Here is a 23,465-nt window from a genome sequence, read left to right on the forward strand (position 1 = left end):
AAGAAAGTCCACAGGATAACATTTGGATAAAAAGGCATCAACACTTTGTAAAAAAATCTTGAATGGGGAAAGAGGACTCCTCATATGAAAGCTGAACAGGGCTCACAGTTGATGGATCTTTTCTGCTTGAAATACTCAGGTCATTGATATTAAGTATTGCTTCTGTGCCTCTTTGAAGAATTTCAGTGTTACACAGGTGCCATTCACACTGAGAATGAGGAGATTGCTCTGGTGACTTTGTCCTGCAGCCAGCAGAGCCCCAAGGCCCAGGTGCTCTGCATGCTGCTCCAAGGTGCAGGCAGCGCTGGGAGGATGGAAGGAGCATCCTCTGCCAGTCCCTGCCACAGAGCACGAGGTAGTGCTGGGATGGTGCCACACTTTCTGAAAATGCTGTCAGAAAATGAAGGTGTTGTTTCCATCTCAAACACAATTCAGTAATTAGACAATGGAACTCATACTGCTGTCAAAAAAGTTTCGGCCAAAAGTTAGGAAAATTTCTGGTGAGAACATTGTAAAGGGAACTTAAAATATATGTCTGCAAGTGAGAAGGAAACATTCTATTCTTACTCTATAATTATGTGTAGAAAACACATAACAGGGTTGTACCTCAGCTAGTGCTCCATGAACTGTGACAATGTTGTAGTGCATTCATCCATGTTTTCTGTAGTTGCATCACTAAGGAAATATTCACTGTAACTACAGATGGCTGCAAACACTGTATCAGAGACCCAGCAAATTATTCTCCCCACTTCTAACAGGCCAGTAAAAGGCACAGGTTCAAAAAGCTGAATGAATAACTATCTGCTGTGAAATTCACCTTACCATTCTCTTTTTGCTTACAGTTACATAAGGTTTACCTTGCTGAAGTGAATTAAAAGGTTACCTGCTTTCTGCTAGCACTCTTAAATATTTCAGAAAGCACCCAAATCTCAGGAGTTTTACAATGCCATGGCAGTTAACACATTCTCCAATACAGTGCTGGTTTTTTTTACACACCAGGGCATAATGGCTCAGCTGTAGAGCTTGAATTTGGACTGAGGAATTTTACTTTGCAACCTTTTTTTCAATTTCCCAGTGGATGTCAAGCTGCTTGTTTTGCCAGAGCCACATCCTACATCCAAAACAAAAGTGGGAAATGTGTGTATTGCTCCAATTGCACACTCCCAGTCTGGAAACCACTCAGTTACACAGCATAAGATGTTTTCTTGATGCTCAGGTACTGAGAGTGAAGCTCTGTTCTTGGATTTCTCTCCTGGGCTGCTGTCTGCTGTAGTCACTTGCAGGGTCTGCAGTCCTAGAAAACTTTCTACTGGAAGTCAAATTTTACAAATTCCAAATCTTTCTGAACCTTTACCTTTTTTGTGTTTGCTAATCAAATAGGGAGGGCTATTATAGAGTCTGTGTCCCATGTCACAAGGAGAAAATTCATTTCACTCTTTTCTTAGAAGAGTTTAACTACTGTGGGGGAGAACATCAAAGGTCACTGGGAATTGTATGATTCTGAAAGGGAAATTTGAAAAAAAGGACTAAAATTTTCCTTCCATCTAGCATTAACACATTCAAGGAGAGCAATAATGTACAATCTTATCCAAACTCCAAGAGAGAGCCACTTTCCAGTATATTCCACACACGCATTCACACCATGTTTCTTAAAAATAAACAAGTGAAAAGTAAAAAATGCAACTGCCAAAAGAAGGTTATTTATGTGCAAACTGTACCAGAGAAATTAGTCAAGGGTAATTCATGCATGTGAAAATATGATTTCTAACACTGCCAAGGTCAATAAGACCTTAGGGAGTAAATGCTGACCACATAAATCAAAGATGCAGTTTTGAGGAAGTTTTGATGACAGAGTGGAGAGGCTTTAATAGTTCTAAAAAGTTTTTAATAGCCCAAAATAATCAACAATGACACAAGAAGAGCAAATAACTTGTTTATAAAAGGAACAAACCATGCTTGATGTCCTTCTGTGCACTGGATCGCCCTAGCCCAGAATTATACAATTCTCTCCCACATTCCAGAAGTAAGGATCTGATTATTTCTTAAAACTGAAAAAATTAAAAAGATGCACCAATCTAAATCTATCCAAACTGCCCTATTGGTTTGCTTGCAAAAATATTTTAAGAAAAAGACAACTTCAGTGACTGGAATACTGATAGGAACATTTCCTGTTTAGACAAGATGTCTAAAGAGAAATGCATTTTATCTGAAAATGTATACTAGATAGCAAGCTTATATTTTTAATTTAGTTTGCTGATTTTGTTTGGTTTTTTTTAAGAATTTCCCCATGGTACGTGAACAAAAAGCAAATAACTTTTTCTCCTCGCTAAAACAGAAAATTGACAATTTTTCATTTTAAGCTCAGCCACTGAATTAAAGAATACTTCTGCCTGCCTGGCTCCCCACACTCCTTTGGTTGCCACTGTAATATCTGAAAATCTCCTGTTTCAGGTTGCCTTTCCAAAACATTGTGTAAGTTAGAGCATACCCATTTCCCACACAGCTCAGATATCTGGGATACATATCTAGTGTGATATTTGAAGATATCCGAAATCAAAGAGAACTTTACACCAATCTTTTAAAGGAACTCAGTTTGCACTATTAAAAACTGCTTGAATTACTAACAGGAGGAGTTTGTGCCTGAGTCAGACTCTTCTAAGCCTTAAACAAAGATGAATTCTGAGAGCTGGCAATTAGAACTCTGTGTATTTATTCATTTGTATTAATAATTAATAGTATGTTTTTGAATGTTCCTGTGTTGTGTAATTACCTCATATTTTAGAAAATACAATCCATGACAGTATCCTGATTTTACTACTAAAGGTATTTAAACCATTTTTATGTTGCTTCTGTGTAGGTAAACTGCTAAATTTCCACAGCCCCTTTCAGCACAAACTCTTCACGGCCTCATTCTCCCTTTAACAAATTCCAAACTATTCCTCTTCTCTTCTTGGACACTGCTCTGCCACCTAGATATCAGGAAAAAAAAAAAAGGTTGACCAGACATGCAGATTTCTCTGATTAAAGGATAATTAACCTGGCATAATCAAAACTTCCTCATGAGCAAGCAGCAGAAGTCAGAATAGTGAGACCACAAGGATGCTGGGAGGCAAATGCAAGCAGATACTTTGGGATCAGTTGGACACAGGCAGAAGAATGGAACCTAAAGTCTTGCAGCCAATGGAAATTTGCTGTCAAAGGGTGCAGGAGGAAAATAAAAAAGGCAAAGAGGGAAAGCATCAGCCAAACTGCTGCACTCTTCTCCCCACAGTTATGACTCCAGGCAGAAGCTGGGTTGGTGGTTGTGGAGTTTGTCTCTTTCAGAAGCAGCAGGACAAGTCTCATGGCTAATCTTGATGTCAGAGACACTTGTGTTTCTGCATCAATCCTTCCTATTTTTTAGCCTTTTAAATTTCTGTGTTTTCATTCATTTCCCCTATTCCTTAGTCTCAGAACCATTCTGGAGTCAGAGCTTGGAGAATTTATTTTAAATTTCCAAAGAGTGAAAGAACATTTGATTTGACATAAGCATAATTTGATCAGCAAGGGTGGCAGTGATCAAAAACCAAGTGCCACAGTCCCCTAGGGTTTTTCTTATACAGGTGTGCACTGATTCCTATTCATACAAGACAATGAACTGAACTTCATAAAGAGGAAGTTTTCAGAGTCCTCTCAGTCTGGAGAGGGTAAGAGTTTGAATAAACTGCATGGAAAACACAGATAGAAGATAGAGTAAGACCCCGTTACACTTATTACAGCCACTGGTGTCCTGGTAACACCTCTGTGAAGAACATGGAACACAGCCACAGCTGTCCAAGAATTCTTGAGGTGCTTGAGACTAGACCTGTACACAGTTGTTTCCCCACATAAAATTTCTACCTTGTTTTCCTCTCTGCAGAGAGGGAAAAGAAGCTAAAACATGAGTCCTCTTCCTTGAGATGAGTTGGTAAAGATCAAACAGTATTTGCATGAAGTTTCCAGTGAAATTTTGCCAGAGGACAAAGGGCTGCATGGGCCAAGAAAAACCAGAAGCTCTACAAGTGTAGGAGGACTGTGTTTGTTGGCTGAGTTTGAGAATAAATTGAAGTCAAACTAAAGAGCTAACAGAGCTGTTTCTCAAGTTTTATTTTATTATTTTTTAATCCCAGCACAGCATGCAAATAATTTGTTATGGACTTGAACAGGAGAAGACAAGTATATAGTATTGTGAAACTGAAATCCTAAAATAAAATATTTCAAGTTAGGAGACCTGTAGATGGTAAGCCCAAAACACTCTTTACATTCAATTTTCTGGCTTGATCACAAGCACTCTTGTTTCCTGATATATTTAACTAAAATATGCAGGTATTGCCTCACATGCACCTCCTTTGGCTTTTCCCAATGCCTATAAGCCTGTGCAGAATGTTTTAGAACACCACCAGACTTTAGTACCAGCAATATCAGTTTCTGAGGGCTTTTTTGTTTAATGGAGTGCAGTGAAGATTTCTGTCTGTGGATGCATCTGGAGGTTGCTGGAACATTTTGACTCATGTTCCCAACATATTCTCATAAAACTGATCAGCTGCTCCCTCCCAGCACACACCACTGTGAGAGAGAGCAAAGTAAAAAGTATATAAAAATAACATATAACTCATTGAGAGGAAGAGCACCACATTTTCTTGAGCCACTCTGTAGCTCTGGGAGTTGGCTGTTGTTCTTTCCCTTAAACTCTTTGCTGATCTCTCATATCCACAGTTTTGAGAGGCTTTCCCACAGGGCATGCAAGGAACAACCTGCTCTCCATGGATCCATTGGAAACTCATGTGGGGCATTTTCTCAATCTGGCATAAATCCCTTAGCATGGTAACACTGCCCCACCTTCCCAATGGCTGGGAAAATTCACATTATCTTCCATGAGCATTCAAAAAAGTGCAGATTTGATTGCCCAAAGAAACAGGCAGAAATAGAGGTATTTTCAAAGGAGTTTTACTGCTATGGTAACTGATCTGAAGTGTTTCAGAGTCACTTCAGACCAAGTTCAGGATTTACACAAGGAGAAACAACAAGAAAAAGTGTAATAGCTTGTATGTTCTTTTCTTATCTTTTTAGACCAAAGTGTCATAAAATATTGTATTTTAGAGGTAGGAGTAATAAAACCAAAGGGGCATGGCCAATTAAAACGTACATTATTTTAAGAGATAAAAGGCAGATCAATTAAATGATGTTTCAACTCATCTACAGTAATTTATATTAGCAGAGATTCTGTCCCTAAATATTAAAACAGAAATCATGACACTTCCTTTCCCCCTCACAATTTTAGACTTTAGAGACAATTTGCAGCTCAACAGCACAGAGTTAGAGAAACTCTGCTTTATGCTGCTTCTGGGTGATAGCACAGCTATCCTCTGCACCAAAGTAACTCCACAATTGTGTGGGTTTTCTAAAAGACAGAGTGAAGAATAACAACCTAACTATAAGCACAAAGGCAATTTTAGCTAAGTAAAATACAATTACACCAGCTAGAATTTCTTTTGGACATGATTAGTAACAAACGTTCCTTGTCCTATGAAAATGTGCCAGGAAATTTTAATTGACTGCAAGCATCCAAGGCTGCCATTAAACACATCATCTGAAAGATTAATGTTTTTGGCCCACACTTAATACTACCATGTAACCTGCTTTATGGTTTACAAGATGGAATGACTTTGTTTTACATGACAGTTATTGGGCCTAATTCTGCTCACAGTTATGCCAGTGAGAATTTTGGAGCAATTCCATTAAATGCAATGGCTCTATAAAATAAGAGTAAAATTAGACTATGGCCCACCATGCAATTTAATAATGACTATCATTACAAGTTAGGCCAGATTCTGCTTTCCCAATTGTTAGCAAGTGACCAAGCACTAGATATCACATTCTTCTAAGACAAAAGGTGCCTGAATTAAAACTTGGCCCTTCCACAGACAGCCAGGCTCCCATACCTTCTCTGACATGACCAAAGGAGATGAGACCACGGCAGGCATGGATATTCCCTGCCACTCTGGGAGGAAGGACCTCATCGTGAAAATGCAGAAGTGAGGAATTCAGAAAGGGATTTTTTTGTTAAACTAACATTTGCTTGCAAATCAATTCAGGATTACAGATTTTCTTTTTTAAAATCAAAAGTTTGAGTCACTGCTGTTCTAAAACCTGTAATTTTAATAAATATTCAGTTTGGATGCTTTTGGACAAAAGTAGATATAGAGTTCACACACCAACTGTGCTGTAGGAGGTGAGCCCAGCATTAGGTGACTGCACAAGCCACTGTACCTGGCACAGCTCTGGTCCAGAGACAGTGGGAGAGAACAGGAAGCAGAAAAGGAATAAGATGCTGTATCAAGAAAGACACACAGGCATTTATTCCCCTGCTTAAGAAATGAGTTAAATTATTATTATTTTCTTGGGAAAATCACATTCGGAACAAGCACAAGTGACTCTTGTCCTCTCCCTCCTGTTTCTGGTGTTCCATTAGCACATACTGCTCATTGCTTGAGTTTTTAAACTGTAAACTGTTGCTAACCAGCAACTTTAGAAGGACCACATGCATGTGAAAAGCAGTGCTTCCTTCTCAAGTCCACTGACAACCAGATGACTTGAAAAAGTAGGTTTCTGTCTATTACAGCACATGTACAGGTTGATAGCTTTCAAATGATTCCATTTATGTTAGAACTGGTAAAGTGATAGTCTATTATTTCATTGAAAATCAAATGTATTGAGACATTTCATACTGTTTTCCATCTTTCTCCTGTTTTACTATTATTTTAACTGTGATTTGTGCTATCTAACAACTAAAAGTTATACAAAATAATTGTACATTACATCCATTGCATAAAAAATTATCAGTGTTTATAAAACAAGATTGTTTTATGAATAAAATACACTGAGAAATTAGAGCTGTCTCAACAGCAAATGTGTCAGGTAAAAATACAGTGATATAGCTTGAATTTCTACACTTCAGTGCATCTCTTGAGGGTGTGAAATGCTTAATTGATGGTAGTATGCATTATTCTCCAAATCTTCTTTTATATACCTATTTCAAGTATTTGATTATTGCCTGGCTAATAATAGTTGCTTCATCAGTTGAAGAACAGACCAGAGAAGAGAGTGTAAGTTGTAGCATGCAATTGCCTTGGCTGTCACTGAAAATGTGTGGCTGCTGCCATATGACAACCTTCCCCTGCTCCCTGCAGCCAGAGTTTCATGGAACAGCAACAAAAGCTCTGGGAAATTGGGAAAAACACCCAGAGACCAATCCCCCAATCCCACCCCATTAATTTTTAAGTGCACAGAATTCTCCAGAGGACAGAAAAGCCCACCTGGGGCCAGTGAGAACACATCAGAGCAGGCACTGATTTATTGGTGTCGGGAGCTGGGTGGTGAAAGGGCTCTGAACCTTCCAGCCTCACTGCTCATTGCCCCTTTCCTTGGGCTCCTTCACCTTGGCCACCCAGACACCTCAGGGAGACAAATTTTAGTTGCATCCTACCCTGAAGATGTGCAGAACTGCATGTGAATTGAATCTGGAAGAGGCCAAGGAGAACAGCAACCAAAACCCATTTCTGAGGCTGTGCTATATGAAGGTGAGTCCTGAGAGCAGTTCTGTGAAACAGAGCAGTGAGGGGCTTCTGAGCCAACCACACATAGATGAGTGTGTTGCAGAAACAGAGGGACTGAAATGCCAAAAGCTGACCAGAAAAGAGCAAGATATGGAGGACCTGAAGCAGAAAGTTCCTCTTGGAACTGATTTTACCTTTCTGCATATTCAGCAACAGTCTTCAAGGGAAAGATAAATGGATAATGTGGCTTTTGAATTGCATAATAAGTGGCTCATCCCTGAGGCTCCAAAAATTTTAATGAAGTAACACAAAGAGGAAGCATTTCAACTGCTCTTCTTCCTCTCTGGTGTCAACAAGGCCCTCAGAGTGAGGCTGGAAGCACCACTGGCCCAGTGACAAGGACTGCACAGGTTACTGGGGACACAAGAAAATGGATAAAAATGTGTCTGTACTTTCCTCAGTGCCAGCCCACATGCTCAAACCACCCTGCCCCACTGCTTGCTACCCCCACTCAGCACACTCACAAATTACTGAGGGCCATTCTGCAATAAGCCAATTGTGTTATCCAGCCCTTTAACACTTAGAGAAGCCTTTTTATCCAGCAACAACATAACAGGGAAGGTGCCAACAGATCCAAATGGGCTCTGCAATGATTTATTCATCCTAGGCTTCTAAGCCCCTTTTCCTCAGCATTAGTGCTAAGATTAATGTGTCCCACCAGTGCTCTGCCAACAGGAACTTTAATAAAAGCAAGAACAACTAGTTGGCCAGGCTTGCTTTCTGCTTAAGGTTAGGACATAATAAAAACAGCAGCCTACAAAGACTTTCCCTTTAATTTACTTATTACTTGAAATAATGAAAATAATTTAATTCCATTTAAATAAAACACACAGATTACAGGATCATAGGTACACTATTGCCTAAAGTCAATAATTAGTCAATTTTTAAAAGGATAAGAGTAATATATCTGCATATTTTAAAAGGTGCATATGCATCTTAAAACTTTCTAATAACTTAGCGTAGACCCAAAGCACACAATTCTTATGAATGATGCCAGATCCATAGTGACAACAGCTGAAATCCATGACAGACATGGTGCATCTACAAACTAACACTGAAGAATTTGCTAGACATGAAAGAATAATTGTTCATATAAGCATTGCCAAAACTGTGCCCCTTTTAAATCTGTTTATCCCCACCTAATGCCAGGGGCAATCAAGTGTACCAGGACAATAGTTTCAGCCCTTAAATCTCCAACTGCCAGCAAATCACAACAAACTGAGCTAGATTTTGCCCAGGATGACTTTGGGCTTAAGAACACCCTATATCTTCAAATCTCCAATTTCACAATTCAAGTGCAAGGTATGTCCAGGATAACTTGAAGAATACCTAACAAATGCTATTTGAAAATATAACAAATAAAAAAAAACCAACCCAAACCTCTGTTCTACAAGTTGCTGAGAGAGTTTAGTGAAATTCCAACAAAGTGCAGTGTAACAAAATCACCTAAATGGACTATGACTGATGCTGCAGACTGGGCATTACACATCTGAATGCATAAAGTGTATTCTTTTGGCAACTGCAAAGCTGCCTGAGCCATTTAACAGTAAATTTTGAAATTAAATCCCAATCACATTGCTATGCTACAAAATCTATCCATTTCTACCTGAGACATGTTTTAAGATCTTTTCCTTGTGATCACAGATCTTCCTGCATTCTTCACTAGAAAAAGTACAAATGTGTGCTCACATACTTCTCTTTTCTCCCTTCCCATCCCCATTTGTACCAATTGTTCACCTGGCTCGGGCACAGAAGCTGCAGAATTTCTGGGTGGTGGTAATGGGTGAGTGGAGCAGAAACTTCATTTCTCCCTAAAAGGCAGAGGTCGCTCAGCTGAAAGAACAGAAAGGCCTTTTATTCCTATAAAGAAAAGCAGAGGAAAAAGCTCTTCACAGTGAAGATGAAAAATATTTTATTTGAATCCTGGGAAGAACTTGTTCTGCTTACACTGGAGAATGGTCTATTCACAGCACAATTTGAATAGCCTGTAGCTTTTCAAATGTCCAGAACTGGCAAAAAGGACACAATTTTACATTTATTTTTGTTTTCAGAAGTTATCTTATTATCTGCATGCGTGCCAAACCAAGACATTTCATGTTATCCCATTCAAAAGAGGTATTTAAAATTTTTAATCATCTCAGGCACTTAGATTTTGAACTTCACCTATTTGGCCATTATCACAACAATAATGCAACATTGCCTCAAAATTTTAATGATTACTTGCATACTCTTACAAAAAGGAAAGCTCTGGCAAGAAAAAATGTAAGTCTTATCTAAAGGTCTTTTCATTTTTTTCATTTCATGAAATGTCATATAATAATTTTGAAAATTCTCAAATGTTTTCTAGAAATGCAGGGATTGTAATCCTTGAATTGCCAATGACTTTTCACTGCAAAAGGCAAATTCTCGCAAAACAAAAATTATACGAAGTTCGCTGGTAATGTAAGAGAAATGTTCTATGTCTAGAGTTTTACTAGAAACACTACATAAATCAGTCAACAATGTAAAAATTGAGAACTGTAAAATGTAAAACTGACATTCAGCACAGAGAAGTTTCAAAGAGGTGCAATTATATAATTTCTTTAATCAAGGGACACAAGCAATATCACAGGACATATCTCACCTAACCACAGGGGTGCAGATTTGATTAGAAATACCTAGATTTAAAGCCAAAGTTCTCAGTTTACGCAGTGCTTAGTGAATTCCGGCAAAATGGAAATTCACAATGTCACAGTCAGAACAAAGATTTCCTACATACAAATTTCAAGCTTTTCATTATAAGCTTTATATTTTGTGAAGACTCCCACTATTAAGCTAAATTTTAGCTGATTTACCTATTTTTGCTAATTAATAAATAGTAGAAGACACAGTATTGCTGATTTTAACCTGACAACAACAATATTTTTTTCAAATTCTGAAGTAGGATTTTGTTGCTCATAGAAAGCTGAAAAGAGAGGTAGACCCATTGAGGCCCAGTAAAATTATTTATTCCATCTTTTGCACTGAGCCTGGAAAGAACACAGATAAATAGCTTGAGGAATCAACCTACCTCTAAATTTGATTTTACCAGCTGAAACTACAACCAGTGGTTTCTTGTTAAATCCTGTGCTCATCTGTGTTTGCAATAGTGGTAGAGCAAAACTCTGGTGTTTTCTAACAAAAGGTTAATGGCCTCTCCCTTCCTGCACTGAGCTGTTTGCTGTTTTCTCTTACAAATTATTAGGTTTTGTTGGAAGAAAAAAAATGCCATCCACAAATCCTATTTTATTTCCATACCATCTTCACCTCTTCCTTTCACCATGGCCGTTCTTTTGCTCATTTGCATTCCCTGTCTCATGCTGCCTTTGAGCAACAACTGAAGACAATTTGTCCCTGTTGAAAGGCCCCAGATTTTGAGAAAGTCTGATTATGGATCCGAACATGGTGAAACCAATCACCACTGCACAGCCCCCCAGGGATGCAGCAGCCAGGCTGGGACGCCTTTCAGTGTGAGCCCACTTGAGCTTCAGAGTTGGGAGCAGAATGGGCCTGGCACCATCAGGATTATTTCATTTATGGGGAGGAGATGATGCAGGCCTCTACCCAGGGTAAGGGGGAGCCCTACAATTATTTTTTTCTGAACTAGTTAAACCATTTCTAATTAATTATGATGGTTTCAGCTAAAACTTTCCAGATGAACAGTTCAAGCTGGACCCAACACTGAACAATCATTGTGTTACAGAAGTGCTTGGTGTATTCCAAGTCCTAACTTTTGGATTCAATGAAAACACCAAAAAATGAGCAGCATATGTTATCTCAATCCAGGAGATTTATAAAACTCAGATATTTTGTGATTGTGTTGCTTCTTTGGCAGGATAAAAATTCCTTTTCACCCCCTTCACTTCTGCAAAAATCCCCCCTTGTTGTGTCTTAAAAATGTCAGACATACTTTACTGTTTCCAAATAAACACATCATTTTTGGCAGAATTAGTAGACAAGAAAGGTAGGGGCATTGTTGTTATAGGAGTTCATATAAAAAGCAAATTTTAATGTTTTAAAATTTAAGACTTTTCTAAAGTTTTAAAATGCATCCTCCCTGACTCCATCTGTACTATTGTCAAAAGCATTATATAGTGTCCCTTTGGAAAAGTAAATCTGATTAATTAGCATCATTTTCCATTGTAGAATTCAACAGCTATATCAACAGCCATAGATTTTTCTTAACACATATTCTATTACTGTTTTCAGCATTGTCAAAATCTAAAATTATTTGTTGAACCATCCTTTTCTGTGCATTGTTTGCAAAGTTCATCAAGTGAACAGAACTTTCCTTACAGTGCTCTAGAATGATACTGAAACACAGCTTTTATTCAGAATTGCTCTAACACTGTACACAAAAGCACGATTGCTTTTAAGAAGTTTTATACATAAAGGGAAAGACAGAAGGAAAAACTCCAAAGAACTGAGAACATGAAAATGCCAGAAAACAGTTTCTGCTGCAGTACTTCAGCTTCTATCATTTGTGGTAGCAATGACATTAAAACAAAGCTGCTCTCAGAGCTGCCTCGTGAGTCTGTGGTGATTCCAGCTGCAGCTCTCCAGCAGAAAACCATCAGTGCCTGGCAACAGCACCTGGATATTGACTCTGTCACTCTGCTTTAGGTTTGTAAGGAAGGTGAGCAGCTGGAAGCCGCTGCCCATAGAAATCCCCACATCTCACAGAAATTACTGCCTTGAAGGCACTGTTCTTCCATACCTTTGCTGCTTTCAGCTCACAGATAAATAAAGCAGGGCTACAGCTCTTAAGCAGCAGCAATGGAGCCTCTCTGGAAGGGATTCACATCACCAGCTCCTCCTGGTGCCAGCTATCAGCCCATAGGAATAGCTTGTCCTGCCTGCACTGCACCAGCTTAGGGCTGGAATTGCAAAGGCTGCAGTTTTTAGCTCTGGAAATCTAACACCTTTATTTAATATTCACTTCGTAAAAACAATTTCAGAAGTCCCCTGGCACTCTGTGCAATTTCAGCTAACACATAGTTCCATTAAAAAGTAAGAGAGCAAAAGTGTGTGTTTACTTCCATATTAATACCCACAGAAATTCTTGCAGAAGAATAAATCAGAAAAAAATGAAGAAGCATACCCTCACAATGTTTATTTGCTTGTAACAAAAAAAGCAGGATTTCAACATTCACCAGAGCAACCATAAATAACATGGCCATCTTTAATTTGGCCTCCAATATCTGACCAACCTTGATTTATCCACAGACAAAACCAAGCATCTCTAATTTGCTAGCCAATCACTGCAATTCTTTTCTTACCAACCAATAATTCTGCCATCTCTAATTTACCAATAAATAATTCTGCACTCTCAAATTTACTAACCGATAATGTGACCAATTTGCTGACCAATGATTGTGTCAACTGGTAATAGTGCCTCTAGCAAACTGTAATTTGCCAAGCAATATTTGGACCTTTTCCCCCCCAGCAATAAAGAACTTTAGTGGTCTTTGATTCAGTATCTACTGCATTGCTCTGAAACTGCTTCATGTCCACAGCGAGGTTTTTTTACAAAGTATTTGCTTTCTGAGGGAATAGTTGTTTACACTGACCGCTTAAAAATTGCACGGATATCTCTTAAATGTCCATGAACCAGAGTATTCTTTTTTCTTTGAAGAATATTAACATTTGAGGGAATATTTACATTTATTTTTCTGTCTGCAGTACTCCTGGGCACATTGCTCAGTCCCCTGTAAGTGCTGTTGTCATCACGCTGGGATTTGGCGACAGCTCCACAGCTCTTGGACAGCGTGCACTGGTACAGCAGTGACACTGCTGGCCAGCTCTGCCACCCCCTGACCTTACCACCCAAGCTGATCCTGGCTGGGCAGATATTTGAGCAGAAAGAGTTCATATCTAAAGCCTTGTGAATGATTTGTCTTTTCTAATTTCTATGTCCCTTTGGCTTGCGTGAAAAAAATGGGTCTTGACTTGTCGGTTCCTTTAAATAATAATACCAGAGTTTTGAAGTCATGTAGTAAATTCTGACATCAATTTTACCTCCAAGAAATGTTACCAATTTGTGTAATTTTACTAGTTCATATTAAAGTCATTAGCTAACACAACATCAGCTCAGTGAGCAACCACTCTAGCACCATTTTACAAGGCGAGTCTACAGAGAACAAGGGCATAGCAGGAGGGACCATCAGGGCTGAAATTAGTAAAAAATTCTGGACTCCAAGTCACCAGCTCAGAAGACTACATAAAATAAAATATTGCAAAACAGAATACAAAGAGAGGCATGGAGTTTAGGCTCAGGTCTATGCAAAAATAGAGTATGTGCACCAGCTCATTATATATTATTCCTTATAACCAACCTCCTAATATAGGTTACAGATCAATTTATTGCATATCCCAGGAAAGAGTTCAGAGAAACATTTATTCCAAAACAGAACATGATTTTGAGATTTCTAGTTTTTACAAGAAAAAAACATAAAAAATACAGTAGACTGGAAGCATATTCTAAAGCTGCATAGCAAGTTCCCTTCTTTATCCTTTTCTTTTCCATCTTGTGGAATAAGCACAGCCTAAGCAGCACCACTGCTTCTCACTCTTTTCTTCCTGAAGTATCCTGGGTTTCTTGAAAGCAGAGGCAGAAATGCCATTCTGGGTGGCTATTCCTTTAGAGGAGGTTGTGAATAGGGAGAGTTAGCCAAGAAGGAAAGGGAGTTGGCCAAGAAGGCAGGAATTCCCAGACACCCAGAGGTTTGGTGTGTTTAATGTTCTCTCAGTGTTGGAGGAACAAGCAAAGTTGCACTAAAGCTTATTTCTGAACCTAGCTATATGACAAAAAATAAAACATAAAAACTCACCATAAGGATAAATAACTGATGATGGCTTCAGTCATGCCTGTAGTAAAGATTTCAAGTAGCCATAACATTAGAGGGGTTTCCACAAAAATATTTGGTTTACAAGCTTCAACTTGTTCAGTTTTCAGGGACAAGCATTTCATTAGCCAGTACTGGAAAGATTAACTCGAGTACAAAAAGCAGCACTGTTTAGCTGGAGAGCCCGAAAAGTAGGTGTGATGAGGCAAAGGCACTAAGAATGTGTTTGTGTGCATCTCATGCTCATTTAAAGCAGAAGAGGATAGGAAAATGCCTTAAGTAGGAGATGGAAATTGCAGAGGCACAATGAATGTGAGAGCAGAGGGACAAGATATAAGTCAAGAAGGAAAGTGGCAGAAAGCAGGAATATGCCTACACCTTGAAAGATGGAACAGGTCTCTAGATGTGTACGGCTGCCTGTTTTTCACTTCAAGGGAAAGTGAGCATGAGAAGAGAAAAATGTGCCTGTTCAGGAGCTCCTCCGTTTGTTTTACAGTATGCACATGAGTACATCCACAAGGTTACAGGGAGGAGTAAAAGGAGAAGCATCAAAGGATAAAACACATTAAAAATATATGTTATAACCACAATGTTTTACTCTGGGAGGGAGCACGAGGATTGATGCAGTGGGAAGACGGTTTTGTCTTGTCTGGTTAAATTTTCTACATTAGAGGACTATTGATTTTCCTAAGTATATAGGATACTGTATATACCCCATTCTGCTGCCCTTACACAGGTTAATTCTTTTATCCATTTCAAATGCGGTCAATCAATAACAGTGATCAGGTAGGTTGTGAAATTGCCTGGAAAACACATCCACAAAGTAAACCCAATACATTGGCCTGTCTATGTGACTTAAAGCTTAGCACAGCATTGAAAATCACTAATGGAACACTGTGCAGTTTGTTCATGCTACGAGCAGTCAGGAATCATGCATAATGTAATAGTGCATCTGCTAACAGCAGCTCACACAAGCTAATTTAATCTTGTTTTACACTAGACACAAGGAATTAATCTTTAAAGCTGCTCCCGTGATTCTCTTTGGCCCTTAAAATATCGAGGGTCTTTCCACCTCCTCATTTACAATACTGTAAAGGGATGCATTTCAGTTATCATCAAGTATTTACACTTCATCTACATTAGCTGGAAAATGGATGCAACTCTATAATTTATCAGGCTTGAAAATCACATTGCTGGCCCAGTCCAGAAGCTGTGTTTGTGTTGTCACATCTGAAACCAGTATTAACTCTCAGACTCTACTGGGAAAGTTAGATCTCCTAAATAATTAATATTTGAAAAATAAATAAATTACCTTTTTTTTAAATTTATTTCATGATTTCCACAGAATCACAGAATCTGCCAAGCTGGAAGGGACCCACAAGGAACTTCAAGTCCAACTCCTGGCCCTGACCCAAGGGTCACAATTGTGTCTGATGCCCCCCAGGACACTCCTGGCCCTCCTGGCTGCCAGGGCACACCTGGGCTGCATTAATTACACAGACTATCTCACAGCTTACCTTTAACAACATTATTATTATTATTGTCTTAAGTACTTGTATTGCTGCACTGCTCTTGCGTGTGCTACTGTGCAAATACTGAAAAAGACAGTCTTCACCCACAATAACATATCACCCCAGTATAAAAAAGAGATACAGACAGAATGGAGAGCATTCAAAGAAAGAAAAAACAAAAAAAAACCCACCAATTTTGATGAAAAGTCAAGAAATAAAATACTCATATATAATAAACTTGACTTTGGCAAGATTTCAGGCTGGAAGCTTAATAATCAATTTTTGAACCTAAAGCCAAGGAGAAATTTTAGCAGGCTTTTGTAAGACAACAATGAAACACTTCTGCAAATATTCATGGCAAGCTCCTTGTAAGCATAAGGCAGGCTGACAGGAGAGAAATGCTCACAGGAAGAAGTAACAAGTGGGAGGTGGAAACTGGGCACTCATTATTCATCAAGATTAGTGAGGCATATGATACCTTGATATTGAGAGCAGGATGATAGATAACAGGAAAGGAAAGAGTGAACATGAAAACAAGTATTTTACTACAAGTGTGATGGAGCTAATGGAAGAAAAACAAGGGAGGAGGGAAAGAAATTATCTGGATAAACAGACTTTACAAAAGATTTCTGATCATACATAAGTGAAGCAATATTCTATTTCAAGCAATAAATTAAAGGAGGATGATGAGAATCTGAAAAATTTCAGGCTGCAGATGGGACAGGACAGACTCTCTTTCAGAAATAGTTTTCTAAAATAATATTGGACTACAGGATGGTGACTGAAAGTGACAGCACCAGGATGTTGGACACTGCAGTCAACAGCACATACGTTGAAAAAATTTTTGGTTGCTATAAACAGTTTTCAGCAGAAGTTTAAAACTCTGCTCTAACTGTGATACATTGAAGAACCTGCAAAAAGGGCACCAGACAGAGATGAAGTTGGAGAAAATGGACTGAAATGGAGAAACAAAACAACTCTCATACAGTGTGTGCAAGGAGGAAGAAAATTTTTCAGGAAGAAGAGAGAAAGCAAGCAGGAAAGCCAAAGAGGTAGTTTCAGTTTTTCTTGCAGAAACATCAACTCCAGCAGGATTTTGAGTAGCAATAACATAATGGTGACCTGTACTGTTGACGTAGGCTCAAAAAACATCAGAACTAACAAGAAATGCCTTATGAAAGTCATGTGCTTGCATTTCTGGTAAAATTTGATATTGATCTGTAGGTAACAAGCAAGAAACATGATGAGCTTGCTTGATTATTCAGATATAGAATGGAGGAAAACACTGCTTTTGTGGCTTATTAGACTGGTGGGAATAGTGGAGTTAGGCCAATGCCGATCTTCCATAATTTTCTATTTCAATTTCAGATTCAAGCCAGCCTTCCAAACCCACTTGGAACCCTCAGGTTTTATTCTGCCTCCTAAGAAATACAAATATTCCCCAGAGATCTGGAAAACTATAAATTGAAGTCCTTTGAAGCCTGTTTAAGACCACTTCAGAGGTTGGTGAAGTGTTGCAGTTGGAGCATTCACTAAGGACTGTTCATAAAATACCTCTCTCTGTTTAAGCTTTAAATTTAAACAAGCCTCATGAGATTCAAACCTAAGTATCTCCTGCTCTGATTTATAGTAAATGTTTAAGGGACAAATAAGAAAAACCAGAGAATCTGATAAAGACAATCCTTTAGCAGATACTCACCAATAATGAGAGAAAAAGCACATTCAGCCTACTTGTTAGCATGCATTGATAGTATTTCTTCAAACAGTTTCTGAATATTTGGAAATGGCTCTGACCTTAAAATGTGCAATCCAATGATAGTCAAATAGTCAGTAGTAGTGGAAAAAGAATAACAATAATAAAATTATACAATTTATACTTGTCAACTTGATTCACAATAAGCACAGAAGATCTTTAAAAGGGACTTAAATGTCAACAGGGTGTTATGAATGAAAGAACAGAATAAACATCCATTATGTTACAGAGTATGTGAAAAACTGCATGGAAAATAGAAATCAGGTTTGATTTAGGATTATGAACTCATAAATTCACGTGTACTTCTTATATGTTACGCCTGTCTCATACGGTACTTATTATTTCTAAAGGAAAAAAAAAGCTCCTAACATCCTGTATAATCATTAGAATTTACTGGTTCTTTGTGTTTCCAGAAAATACTTTCTTGACTTCATTCTCATTTATAATTAATTTTAAGTTCCTTTCTGTTTGTTTTAAATATAACTTAGTAAATAATTTGAGTACTATTACCTCTGTCTCTACACAAATGCACAGATAAATTATATATAATACATACATCCAAAAACTACATTAAATATGTAAATGGGAGAAAAGGCAATTTTGAGACAATATATTTAGATAGAAACAAACACTTAAAAAGAACATTTAGCAGAATTTCCTTTGAAATGAAACTTGAGACTAGGAATGAGGCCTGAACTGCAAAGCTGCTTCTTTTATGGCCATAAAAGGAAAGTTTAAGTAAACAATACGCTGTTTTTATTTTAAAAAAGGGTAAAAAAAAGAAAAATCATTCTATGCCAAACCCAGTCAAAATGCATTATTAGGGTGTCCAGGAAATTATAGCTTGTGTCCATTAGTCCTTTCAGGGTTAATATTGATGCAGATATTATTTCTATCCACGGTACCATTTATTTGAAATATTATGACTGGGAGTAGCTGCAGCAGTGAATCAAATCAATTGATAGAGCAGTTAGCCCCGCAGTCAAGGCTGCCTTTACACCGTGCAGTGAGCATGAAATATTATGGAGATTGTTCTTTAAAGTGATCACTTTATCATCATTTGTCTGCAGCCCGGGCTGTTCCTCGCTGCCCGGCTCCCCTGTTGGGCTGGAGCTGTCATAACTCAATCAGCCGTATAATGCTGCTCACAGCACCTCCGGAGCAGGTATTGAACCTGTCAAGGGCCGCCCAGGGAATTATACTTATCCACCCTGACAGCCAGCAACACCACTCTGATATTTATGTCAGTTTATATATGTATGATATGTATTTCTTAAATGTAATTAGAAGCCTGTTTGTGTGTGATATATCTGAATTGCCCAGAGCTGCCCATGATTAAGACATTGATTTCTAACCTTGTGCATTACTGGAGAAGGGAATATGACAAGCTCCATCACTCAGGGGGTGCAGATAACCTCTTCTGTCTGTATACATCATATGAAATTGTCACTATTGTTTATCTGTTCCACAAAGTTGACTACAAAGCAACTGTTATTTTAGTTTGCTAAATAAACTCAAAGACTGTAAACCAGATCATCAGCCCCGTGCCTCCAGAGCACTCATGTTTTGCAGCTGAGTTGTTTGGAAGGCCGAGCACACTCTGAAAGCTGAATGAAGATCACCATCATGTTGGCTATGTCACTTGCTCTCATAGGCAGCTAAAGCATAATACTTGGATTTAAAGTGCCATTTTTGTATATATCCTACATGCCAAGCAATAGAAAATACCCTGTATTTCCATTAAAAAGGGAATAATGACTTATAAGGACAAATAAAAAAACAAAGATCCCTTAAAATGAACCACCTCCTCAGGCTTATTAAATTATTTTCTTACGGTTTCAGAATGGGATTGTTACACAGAATAGTTACTGTATGTATGACAAGCCTCCCAACTTTTTTCCATTTTAATATCCCACTTGTTTGAGGAGATTATACTTTCTAAACCATTCTTCCTTTCATTGTATAATTAATGCTGAAGCAATTTTTTGGTTTATCTTTGTTGGTTTTAAAATTCAAAAAAATGAATGTAGGTATTTCTGAATTGCTCCTTAGACAGTTTAGTTCCTCTGCTTCCCAGAATATAATCTCTGTTCATCTATTGAAAATTCCTACTTTTAGAGTTTAAGAAAAATTAAAATAGATTTGTTTGAAGGTTTTTTAACTCTCTGCTCAGGTTTTACCTCCATTTCCCTCCAAAACATTATCTCCTTCTGGATATAGTTGGGGTCAAAAGTTTCAAACTGGATAGACTTCAAGAAAGCATATACATTAGATTAAGTTTTGAAAAATTCTCTCCATAGCTCTGGTTTTACAGGATTCTAAGGACATTTCAGTGCCTTATTATAGAGGATCAGAACTTTCCACATCTCCAGTTTTAACAACAGAGGTGGAGACATCAGGCTGTCACCCATCATCAGCAGAAATCCTCACATGAAGATGCCTTGAAGCTTGCTGAGACCAGAGATTAGGGTAAATTGTGTGATCCCATGCCTGTTTTTTTACACCAACAACAGATGAATTCAGAAAAACAAGGAGTCTGCAAATGCTGCTTACAAATCAATGGTATTCATTTAAGTAAATTACCTTCTGGAAAAAACTTCCATTGCAACCTTAATATTACATTACCTGCACTTCATTTTGAGATTCAGGTGCTAAAATGAAATGGAATCTCAGTGAAACAGAAACAACATTACAAGAGTCCAAAGGATAAACCTGCTGCTCTAGACATATACTGGGGACAGATTCTTAGAGAGCAATCTAGAAAATACCTATTTCACTAATCTCCCATGGAAAACCTGGTTCTTTTCTCACAGCAGCCAAAAGATACCAGAAGCTGCAGTCTGGCACAGACAAAGCACAAGCATTCAAGCTAAATATCATTCAGATGTCATTGTTCTGACCTTCCTTTAATAGAATCCGAAGACCCCTGTAATCCAAAGATCTCTGATGAGAGGTGGGTGGTTTAAATCATATGCTTCCAATGTAATTCTTCCAGATTGTTTAATTTATAATGAAAATGGAAACATATAATTTTGTTTTCTGAGTTACAGCATGATGTGCCTGTAGCTGATAACTTTTATGTAACAAGAAAAATGGAAAAGGAAAAAAACCCAAGAGAAAATAATAATTTTCCTCACCTCTGTGAAATAAGAGAATTGTGTAAAATGTAATTTTTTCTGATTTATTCCACAGAAGCATGGTAGAGTAAAATAAAGTGCAGCTAGGAAAGCAAATAAAATCAGTATAATCTAATGACAAAATGGTGTTTGAATCTAAAGAGCTAAACTTTAATTGGAATAAATCTGAAAAGCTTGGGCATAACTTTTGTTGAGCTACACCAGCCATTTTAAGTAAGGATTGTGCCATTAGAAAATAGCTGTATCAGTCAAGGGCATAATCCCACCAGTTATATCTGGCTCCATCAGCTTGAGAGACAAATATTTACACAGCCTATAGTGCTAAATGCTACTGACCCCAGTGACCAGATGGGACAGTCCAGACAATTACTATCAGCTGCCCCCAAAATATCTCCAGCTAATTAAGATCTGCTTTCCTACACATGTCATTATGCCAGCTCCACTTTGCAGTGCATTTTTACAATAAGTAGATGATCTAAGATGCAGTTAGAAGGAAAACCACAAAACTCACTGAGACCAAATTGCACATAATCTTTCTTAGATCCTCATAAAAAAACCCCCTTTGTATTACTTTTGTTTTAAAAATGCTTTTCCAGAAAGGACTCCAACTCTTGAACTAGCAAACTGAGTATCCTTGTTCTACTGTGTAAAGATAAAGGCATGTCAAACTTGAGTTATTACTAATTCTTTGGATGTTGAAAAATTTTAATCTTCCTTCCCAAATTTTCCAAGATAACTGTAACTGCACTCTTTATACAGCTAAAGGAATTAGGATCCTTTTAGTTTTGAACATGGGGACTATTCAATAGTGTACAGAAACAAATCATTGTGGAGAAAGAGGAACAATTATCTATCACATATAAAGCAAAATTTAATTTTTAACATGTCTAAACCACAACTCATAATTTTTGATTTCTTTCATTTGACCAGCTATGAAATTAGCACTTCCACGGGGAAAATAGGTGCACAGAAATAACAAACTGTCTCAGCTGGAAATGGCCTGAACACCAGTGTTAACTGAAAGCACCACCCCTTCTTTAATAACAGTGATCAAGCCTCTCCTTTCACATCTCCACAAAGGCAGCTCACTGCCAGCAGCAGAGCTTCCCTTTTACACCACTGCTTTGGAACTGATGCAGAGCACAGAGTCCCCAGCAATGAATCACCCTGGTTAATTCCATTCTCTGCACAGAAAACAGACAATCTCATAGTGTTATGTTATTCAACTGCCATAAATTATTGCGTTGTATATAATGTTTATGATGATTTTGTACCTGTACAAAGACTGCAAATGAAAATATTATAGGAATTCCTATTTCTGTTCATATGAAGAAAGAGGTACAGCTAAGAGAAAAATCCTGATTCCCTGCCCTGAATTTCGTCAAATACTCCTAGTGAAAGGTTTTCTTGGGCCACACCAGTGATCTGCTTTCAGACAAGCTGAACTTCATAGTGGTGCCTTAACAGAGATACCCAGCGCCATTTCAAATGCACTTGGGGATCCCACCAGCTCCCCAGATCCTGCCACAAAACAGCAAAGTCTCGTGGCCTGCACACACATGGATTGCTCAGACAACACAGGACATTTCAAGGGCTACACACAGCTACAGTCTGGCAACTGAATCCAACTTTCTGTGCCAATATCTTGTGACACAGTAGTAAATTCTTGAATGTGCTGAGTATAGCAGTACCAGTTTTAAGACAGGCCCAAGCCAATACTAATTAGCCAAACACTTTGAATCCTAATTATGTGCAAGAACAGATATAAGAAATCTTATTCAAAATTCAGAAAAACTCAAACTGTACCTTCTGTTTACAACTCATTTTCCCCTATGGCTTGCAGCATTCATTCCAAAGAAAAGATAAACTTTCTAACTGCAAAAATCTCACTCAAAATTTCGGCATAAATCATTGCAGTGTTTGTGACACAGCTCCTGCAGCAGCCTCTGGCACAGCAGTGGCAGGGTTTCTCTGGCCCTGCACACTTAATTGTCCCAGGGTTGTGAAGAATAAAACTTTTGGCAGAAGAAGAAATTCTATGTTCTATTAATCCCATGCAAATTAGTTTTCCATAATGTCTGGCAACTTATTTTGGATGCCATAGTCTATCAATAAAACATGAACACCACAGACATTCCTGTAACATAAGATCTTAGGGATCCACTAATTAATATGTAAATATAAAGATACACCTATGGAAATATACTTAAGCTGTTACCAATACCACTTATACAATATTAATGTTTTTTTTAAGGGCACTTATAGCTGTGTACTACTACTGTCCTTCCCTTTTAGCATGTCCCATTCCTACAGCTCTTTATGAATAAGTGGCTTAACCTAATAGCACTCCTTTTTTTTTGCCATTTCAGGGATATCTTAATTTACAGAAAAGAATCAGTGAAATCCTTATATTGATATGTTGATAATTTAGATGGGTGTTTTAAGATCTACCCAACTCAGGCAACACAGAAAAAGGAACCACATGCCAACTTTTGATCCACAGAAGATTTTGGATTCCCAAAGCCTGGCATTGCTCAGCTCACAGTTTTCTCACTAGTGCACACAGG

This window comes from Ammospiza nelsoni, chromosome 13 (genome assembly GCF_027579445.1).
Source record: "Ammospiza nelsoni isolate bAmmNel1 chromosome 13, bAmmNel1.pri, whole genome shotgun sequence".
In the NCBI taxonomy this organism is placed as follows: Eukaryota; Metazoa; Chordata; class Aves; order Passeriformes; family Passerellidae; genus Ammospiza; species Ammospiza nelsoni.